Consider the following 8,998-nt stretch of genomic DNA (forward strand, 5'->3'; position numbering starts at 1 on the left):
CCTTCCCAGCACCTGGCAGGGCATCCTGGGGCATCCCAGTGCATCCCAGTGCCTCCTGGGGCATCCTAGTGCCTCCCCAGTGCCTCCCAGTGCCTCCCAGTGCCTCCCAGTGCCTCCCAGTTGCCTCCCAGTGCCTCCCAGACTCCTTCTGGTTCCCTGCTAGTGGGTCCCCTCGCCCACCCAGCACCAACCTGTGTCACCCCTGTGTCCTCCCAACTCTTCCTTTCCCTCCCAGTGCCTCCCAGTTGCCTCCCAGTGCCTTCCCAGTGCCTTGCTGGGCATCCTAGTGCCTCCCAGAGCCTTCCCAGGCTCTTCCCAGTGCCTTGCCAGGGTATCCTAGTGCCTCCCAGTGCTTCCTGAGGCATCCTAGTGCCAACCAGTGCCTCCCAGTGCCTTCCCAGTGCCTCCCAGGCCCTTCCCAGGCCCTTCTCTGCACCTGGCAGGGCACCCTGTGGTATCCCAGTGCCACCCAGCGCCTCCTGGGGCATCCCAGTGCCACCCAGTGCCTCCTGGGCATCCTAGTGCCTTCACAGTGCCTCCCAGTGCCTTCCCAGAGCCTTCCCAGGCCCTTCCCAGTGCCTTGCCAGGGTATCCTGGGGCATCCCAGTGCCATCCAGTGCCTCCTGGGGCTTCCCAGTGCCTCCCAGAGCCTTCCCAGGGCCTCTCCTGTGCCTTGTAGGGCATTCTGAGGTATCCCAGTGCCACCCAGAGCCTTCCCAGTGCCTCCCAGTGCCTTCCCAGAGCCTTCCCAGGTCCTTCCCAGTGCCTTCCCAGTGCCTTGCTGGGCATCCTGGGGCATCGCAGTGCCAACCAGTGCCTCCTGGGGCAGCCCAGGGCCTCCCAGAGCCTTCCCAGGGCTTTCCCAGTGCCTCCCAGTGCCTCCCAGAGCCTTCCCAGTGCCTTGCAGGGCATCCTGGGGCACCCCAGTGCCTTCCCAGTGCTTCCCAGAGCCTTCCCAGAGCCTTGCAGGGCATCCTGTGGCATCCCAGTGCCTTCCCAGTGCTTTCTGGGGTATCCCAGTGCCTCCCAGAGCCTTCCCAGGGCCTTCCCAGTGCCTCCCAGGGCCTTCCCAGCACCTTGTGGGGCATCCTGGGGCATCCCAGTGCCACCCAGTGCTTCCTGGCACCTCCCAGTTCCTCCCACTGCTTCCTAGTGCCTTGCAGGGCATCCCAGAGCCTCCCAGAGTCTCTCAGTGCCTCCCAGTGCTCCCCAGTGCCAACCAGTGCCCTCCAGTATATTCTAGGGACACCCAGTACCTTCTCAGGCCTTGTGAGGCCTCCCAGTGCTTCCCAGTACCTCCCAGTTCAACCCAGTGCCTGTTGGGGCTTCCAAGTGCCACACAGCTCCTCCTCGGTCCTCCCAGTGCCACCAGTGTCTCCCAGTGCCTCCCAGTGTGTCCCAGTGCCTCCCAGTTTGTAACTCTGTTTCCTTACAGTAATGCCCTGCTGCCCTGGGGCCTCCCAGTATATCCCAGTCCACCTCAGTGCATCCCAGTGCACCCTCTGAGCTTCCCTAGGCCCTCCCAGTGTGACCCAGTGTCCTTGCCAATGCCCTCAGCGCCCTCCCAGTGCCTCCCAGTGTGTCCCAGTGTCCTTCCCAATGCCCTCAGCGCCCTCCCAGTGGCCCCCCAGTGTGTCCCAGTGTCCTTCCCAACGCCCTCAGCGCCCTCCCAGTGCCTCCCAGTGTGTCCCAGTGTCCTTCCCAACGCCCTCAGCGCCCTCCCAGTGCCTCCCAGTGTGTCCCAGTGTCCTTCCCAACGCCCTCAGCACCCTCCCAGTGGCCCCCCAGTGTGTCCCAGTGTCCTTCCCAACGCCCTCAGCGCCCCCCCAGTGCCCCCCCAGTGCGTCCCAGTGTCCTTCCCAACGCCCTCAGCGCCCCCCCAGTGCCCCCCCAGTGCGTCCCAGTGTCCTTCCCAACGCCCTCAGCGCCCTCCCAGTGCCTCCCAGTGTGTCCCAGTGTCCTTCCCAATGCCCTCAGCGCCCCCCCAGTGCCCCCCCAGTGCCTCCCAGTGCCTCCCAGTCCATCCCCATACCTCCCAGTTTCCCCCCATGCCTATCAGGGCCTTCCCAGTGCCCTCAGTGCCCTTCCCAGTGCCTCCCAGTTCATCCCAGTGCCATCCCAGTGCGGCAATCCCTCCCCTCCTGAGGCCCCGCCCACCTCCTCGAGTGGGCGGGGCCCAATGAGGGCCCAGTAAGGACCTCACTGGCGGTGGGGGAGGGCCCGAGACCCCAAGGAGGGGCGAGGGCGGGCGAGCCCCGGCGTGCCTGTTTCCCCCTTCGCCCTCCCCCATAATCCCTTAATGACAGGGCGGGGCCCCAAAGTGGGGGTGCGGATCCCACCCACGTGAGGTGGGGGGGGGGGGGGGCCACCCATGGCGGGGGAGGGGGCAGAGTGATGGGGACCCCCCCCTTTGAGGGGGCAGAGTTAAGGGGACTGTAAAGGAGGGGCAAAGGGGACCCCAAAGTAGGGGAAGGGTTAAGGGGACCCGCCCCCCATTGGGGTGGGCGGAGTTAAGGGGACCCCCCCAAATCAGGGTCAGCGTTCAGGGGACCCCAAAGGAAGGGCAGAATTGGGGGGGGGCCCCCCCCACCAGAATGACAGAGAACTGGGGGGGACCCCAAGGGAAGGGGGGGGGCAAAGGGGGGGGAAGAGATAAAGGGATCCCCAAAAGAGGAGCAGAGTTGAGGGGACCCCAAAAGAGGGGCCAAGGGGACCCCAAAAGAGGAGCAGAGTTGAGGGGACCCCAAAAGAGGGGCCAAGGGGACCCCAAAAGAGGAGCAGAGTTGAGGGGACCCCAAAAGAGGGGCCAAGGGGACCCCAAAAGAGGAGCAGAGTTGAGGGGACCCCCCCCCCCCCGAAGCCGGGACAGATGCGGGTGACCCCGATTCCCCCCGGTGTCAACAGGGTTGTTGCCTCCTGGTGTAAATCAGGAGGAAGGTCCTCGGGGGCCGATGGGGCGGTTCCCCTCCCCGCCCTCCGTCCGTCCGTCTGTCCGCCCCCACGGGGTGACCTGGCGCCTCCCCTGAGCCCCCCCAAAAAGCCCCTTGAAGGACCCCAAGTGACCCTCCCCACCCATGGCTCCCACCAAGGCCACAACCCGCCCCCTCCCCGTGTCACCCCCTGCCCCACGGCCCTCGGGGACCGACCCACACGTCCCCGTGGCTGTACTGGGGGTACCCACCCCCCGCCCAACGTGTCACCAGCCCGGCCGTGATGTCATCGTCACCTCGGTTGTCACCTCCTTTCCTGAGCGCCTGCCAGTTCCTGCTGAGAACTGGGGGGACAGGTTTGGGCGCCTCGAGGTGGTTGTGGGGCAGCGGGTTCGGCTTCGGGGACCCTGGGGCGGGCCTGGCGTGGGGTTCCAAGGGTTGTCACCCGTGGGGACGGGCGCCTGTCACCGCCGCCAAGGTCAGATGTCACCCATGGGAGCAGGGTGGCACTGGCGGTGATGGCCACCGGTGGACACCATGTCACCGCTTGGCCAACAGGTCCTTGGGTGTCCCCAAGATCCCCCCAGGGTGTCCCCAGGGTTTCCCCAAGATGTCCCTAAGGTGTCCTCAAGGTGTCCCAGGGTGTCCCCAAGATGTCCCCAAGGTGTCCCTAGGGTGTCCCGAAGATGTCCCCAGGGTCTCCTCAAGGTGTCCTCAAGGTGTCCCCAGGGTCTCCTCAAGGTGTCCCCAGGGTGTCCCCAGGGTCTTCTCAGGCTGTCCCCAGGGTGTCCCCAGAGGATCCCCAGAGTGTCCCAGGGTGTCCCCAAAGTGTCCCCAGGGGGTCTCCAGGGGTTCCCAGGGTGTCCCAGGGTCTCCCCAAGGTGTCCCCAGAGGGTCCCCAGGGGGTCCCCAGGGGTTCCCAGGGTGTCCCAAGGGTGTCCCCAGAGGGTCCCCAAGGTGTCCCCAAGATGTCCCCAGGGTCTCCTCAAGGTGTCCCAGGGGGTCCCCAGGGGTCCCCAGGGTGTCCCAAGGGTGTCCCCAGAGGGTCCCCAGGGTGTCCCAGGGTCTCCCCAAGGTGTCCCCAAGATGTCCCCAGGGTGTCCCCAGGGTGTCCCCGGGGGTCCCCAGGGGTTCCCAGGGTGTCCCCAAGGTGTCCCCAAGGTGTCCCCAGGGGGTCCCCAGGGGCTCCCAGGGTGTCCCAAGGGTGTCCCCAGAGGGTCCCCAAGGTGTCCCCAAGATGTCCCAAGGGTCTCCTCAAGGTGTCCCAGGGGGTCCCCAGGGGTCCCCAGGGTGTCCCAAGGGTGTCCCCAGAGGGTCCCCAGGGTGTCCCAGGGTCTCCCCAAAGGTGTCCCCAAGATGTCCCCAGGGTGTCCCCAGGGGGTCCCCAGGGTGTCCCCAGGGTGTCCCCGGGGGTCCCCAGGGGTTCCCAGGGTGTCCCCAAGGTGTCCCCAAGGTGTCCCCAGGGGGTCCCCAGGGGCTCCCAGGGTGTCCCAAGGGTGTCCCCAGAGGGTCCCCAAGGTGTCCCCAGGGTGTTCCCGGGGGTCCCCAAGATGTCCCCAAGGTGTCCCCAAGGTGTCCCCAAGATGTCCCCAAGATGTCCCCAGGGTGTCCCCAGGGTGTCCCCAAGATGTCCCCAGGGTGTCCCCAGGGTGTCCCCAGGGTCTCCCCAAGGTGTCCCCAAGGTGTCCCCGGGGGTCCCCAGGGGTTCCCAGGGTGTCCCCAAGGTGTCCCCAAGGTGTCCCCAGGGTGTCCCCAAGGTGTCCCCAAGGTGTCCCCAGGGGGTCCCCAGGGGTTCCCAGGGTGTCCCCAAGGTGTCCCCAAGGTGTCCCCAAGGTGTCCCCAGGGTGTCCCCGGGGGTCCCCCCGATGCAGCCCCACCCCCCCGGGTGACTTTGCCTTTCACCGAGGGCCCCAATTAGAGCTACCTCATTAACGCCCTCCTTAGTGAGGGGGTGATTAATGAGGGCGGGGGCCCCACGGCGCCCCAGCTGCCGCCAGACTCTGGGAGCAGAAGCTCCCGGCACCCGCAAGGTGCATTAATTATCTCCCTATGATTAATTAGCGTAATAATTAACGCCATTAATTAGCCTTATTAATTAGTCCCTTTCCCCTGCCCAGGGGAGGGGGGAGGTTTCTCGTTCACGAGGGAAATCCCGCTGGGTCGCTCATTGAATGGTTGTTCCCCCCCCGCCCCAGTCCCTCTGCCCCCCCTCCCAGTGCTCCCAGTGACCCCAGATCCCCCCCAAATCCAGTTACCCCCCATCTCCCACTGCCCCCCACCTCCCAGTGCTCCCAGTGACCCCAGCTCCCCCCCAAATCCTGTTACCCCCCATCTCCCACTGCCCCCCACCTCCCAGTGCTCCCAGTGACCCCAGCTCCCCCCCAAATCCAGTTACCCCCCATCTCCCACTGCCCCCCACCTCACAGTGCTCCCAGTGACCCCAGTCCCCCCCAAATCCACTTACCCCCCATCTCCCACTGTCCCCCTCCTCCCAGTGCTCCCAGTGACCCTAGTCCCCCCCAAATCCAGTTACCCCCCATCTCCCTCTGCCCCCCACCTCCCAGTGCTCCCAGTGACCCCAGCTCCCCCCCAAATCCACTTACCCTCCATCTCCCACTGCCCCCCACCTCCCAGTGCTCCCAGTGACACCATCTGCCCCCCAAATCCTGTTACCCCCCATCTCCCACTGTCCCCCTCCTCCCAGTGCTCCCAGTGACCCTAGTCCCCCCCAAATCCAGTTACCCCCCATCTCCCACTGCCCCCCACCTCCCAGTGCTCCCAGTGACCCCAGCTCCCCCCCAAATCCCACTGCCCCCCATCTCCCACAGCCCCCCACCTCCCAGTGCTCCCAGTGACCCCAGTTCCCCCCCCGAAATCCAGTTCCCCCCCCAATCTTACACTTCCCGGTGCTCCCAACCCTCCCAGTTCCCCCCCCACACCCCCCCAATGACACCATCTCTCCACTTTCAATCTTTTCCTTTATTTTTCAACCCAAATTCCACCGTTTCCCCAGTGCATTCTGGGACACTTTCCCTCCCCCCGCCGTCCCACCCCACCCCACAAGAAGGGGGTGCAGGTCCCCCTGGGGGTGGTGGGGTGGTGGGGGGGGGGGAGGGGAGAGGCGGTGGGGGTGTGTGTGGGGTGTGGGGTGTGGGGGAGGTCTCACTGCCTCCCGATGTATCTCCGGATCCAGGGCACGGCTCGGCAGACGTTGGCGTAGACGCCGGGTTGGCCGCGGCGCCCGCAGACGGCCATGCCCCACGAGACCACGCCTTGCAGCTCCCCGTTGCACACCAGCGGGCCCCCGGAGTCACCCTGCGAGGGGGGAGGGGCGAGAGGGGCACGTGGTGGGTCTCGCGTGGGGGGGGGAGGGGCGTAGACCCTGCGTGGGCCCGTCCACGTGCCGCGGCCCTTCCCCAGCTCCACGGCTGGAGCAGGAGGTTGTTGGTGGGAACCCAGACCTCACGTGGGCCCGTCCACGTGCCGCGGCCCTTCCCCAGCTCCGCGGCTGGAGCAGGAGGTTGTTGGTGGGAACCCAGACCTCACGTGGGCCCGTCCATGTGCCGCGGCCCTTCCCCAGCTCCGCGGCTGGAGCAGGAGGTTGTTGGTGGGAACCCAGACCTCACGTGGGCCCGTCCATGTGCCGCGGCCCTTCCCCAGCTCCGCGGCTGGAGCAGAAGGTCGTTGGTGGGAACCCAGACCTCACATGGGCCCGTCCACGTGCCGCGGCCCTTCCCCAGCTCCGCGGCTGGAGCAGGAGGTCGTTGGTGGGAACCCAAACCTCACATGGGCCCGTCCACGTGCCGCGGCCCTTCCCCAGCTCCACGGCTGGAGCAGGAGGTTGTTGGTGGGAACCCAGACCTCACGTGGGCCCGTCCACGTGCCGCGGCCCTTCCCCAGCTCCGCGGCTGGAGCAGGAGGTTGTTGGTGGGAACCCAGACCTCACGTGGGCCCGTCCATGTGCCGCGGCCCTTCCCCAGCTCCGCGGCTGGAGCAGGAGGTTGTTGGTGGGAACCCAGACCTCACGTGGGCCCGTCCATGTGCCGCGGCCCTTCCCCAGCTCCGCGGCTGGAGCAGAAGGTCGTTGGTGGGAACCCAGACCTCACATGGGCCCGTCCACGTGCCGCGGCCCTTCCCCAGCTCCGCGGCTGGAGCAGGAGGTCGTTGGTGGGAACCCAAACCTCACATGGGCCCGTCCACGTGCCGCGGCCCTTCCCCAGCTCCACGGCTGGAGCAGGAGGTTGTTGGTGGGAACCCAGACCTCACGTGGGCCCGTCCACGTGCCGCGGCCCTTCCCCAGCTCCGCGGCTGGAGCAGGAGGTTGTTGGTGGGAACCCAGACCTCACGTGGGCCCGTCCATGTGCCGCGGCCCTTCCCCAGCTCCGCGGCTGGAGCAGGAGGTTGTTGGTGGGAACCCAGACCTCACGTGGGCCCGTCCATGTGCCGCGGCCCTTCCCCAGCTCCGCGGCTGGAGCAGAAGGTCGTTGGTGGGAACCCAGACCTCACATGGGCCCGTCCACGTGTCACGGCCCTTCCCCAGCTCCACGACTAGAGCAGGAGGTCATTGGTGGGAACCCAGACCTCACATAGGCCTGTCCACGTGTCACAGCCCTTCCCCAGCTCCGCGGCTGGAGCAGGAGGTCGTTGGTGGGAACCCAGACCTCACGTGGGCCCGTCCATGTGCCGCGGCCCTTCCCTGGTTTCATGGCTTGGGTTGAAGGAACCCAAAACTTGCATCGACCCGTCTCACTTCAACTCAAAGCCACACCAAGACCCTCCTCTCCTCAGCAGCAACCTCGGCGGTGGCTGAAGGGACGTCACCCCCCCACCCCCACCCCGGGCCTCCTCTTACCTGGCAGGAATCGATGCCCCCCTGGGGGACGCCGGCGCAGAACATGTTGCGGGTGACGGCGTTCCCGTACGCCTGGCCGCACTTTTCCCGCCCGAAGGTTTGGATGGCGGCACACTGCAAATTTCGGGGCAGACTTACTGCAAAACCAGGCGGGGATGGAGAGAGGGAGACAATGAGAAAGGGCAGCCCCCGAACGCTGAGGCCTGGGCAGACCTCGTTACACTTCTTGCAGGGTTCTCTGGGAGGTGGGCAATGGAGATGCCTTCAATGGAGGTGGGTCAACACAAAGGAAACCCGGCTGCAAAGGGAAAAACTTGACCGTGAAGGGAAAAACCCCAACCCAAAGGGGAAAATCAGACCCTGGGGGGAAAAAAACTGACCCCAAAAGGGAAAACCTGACCTTGGAGGGAAAAACCCAACCCTGGGGGGAAAAAAACGAACCACGGACAGAAAAAAACCCAACTGCGAAGGGAAACTTGACCACGAAGGGAAGAACCCCAACCCCGAAGGGAAAAACCCTGACCCCAAAGGGAAAAACCCTGACCCCGAAGGGAAAAACTCAACACTGAAGGACAAAACCCAACCCTGGAAGGGAAAACCTGACCACAGAGGGAAAAAACCGACCATGGCTGGAAAAACCTGACCCTGGAGGGAAAAACCTGACCCTGGAGGGAAAAACCCAATCCTGGAGGGCAAAAACCAACCCTGGAGGGAAAAACTTGACTACAAAGGGAAAAACCCAACCCCAGGGGGAAAAAACCCAACCCTGGACAGAAAAAACCCAACTGTGAAGGGAAAACCTCGACCATGAAGGGGAAAAACCCCAACCCTGAAGGGAAAAGCTTGACCATGGAGGGAAAAACTCAACTCTGGAGGGAAAAACCTGACCCTGAAAGGAAAAACCCGACCCTGGAGGAAAAAACCCAACTGCGAATGGAAAAACCCAACCACGGAGGGAAAAACCTGACCACGAAGGGAAAAACCTGACCCTGGTGGGAAAAGAACCTGACCATGGAGGGAAAAAACCCCACCCTGAAGGGAAAAACCTGGCCATGGAGGGAAAAACCCTACCTAGGAAGGAAAAACTCAACTCTGGAGGGAAAAACCCAACCCTGGGGGAAAAAATCTGACCCCGGACAGAAAAAAAATGACTGTGAAGGGAAAACGCCGACTGCAAAGGCTAAAAACCTGACCCTGAAGGGAAAAACTCAATGCT

The sequence above is a fragment of the Phalacrocorax carbo genome, unplaced genomic scaffold (genome assembly GCF_963921805.1).
Source record: "Phalacrocorax carbo unplaced genomic scaffold, bPhaCar2.1 SCAFFOLD_178, whole genome shotgun sequence".
Lineage (NCBI taxonomy): Eukaryota > Metazoa > Chordata > Aves > Suliformes > Phalacrocoracidae > Phalacrocorax > Phalacrocorax carbo.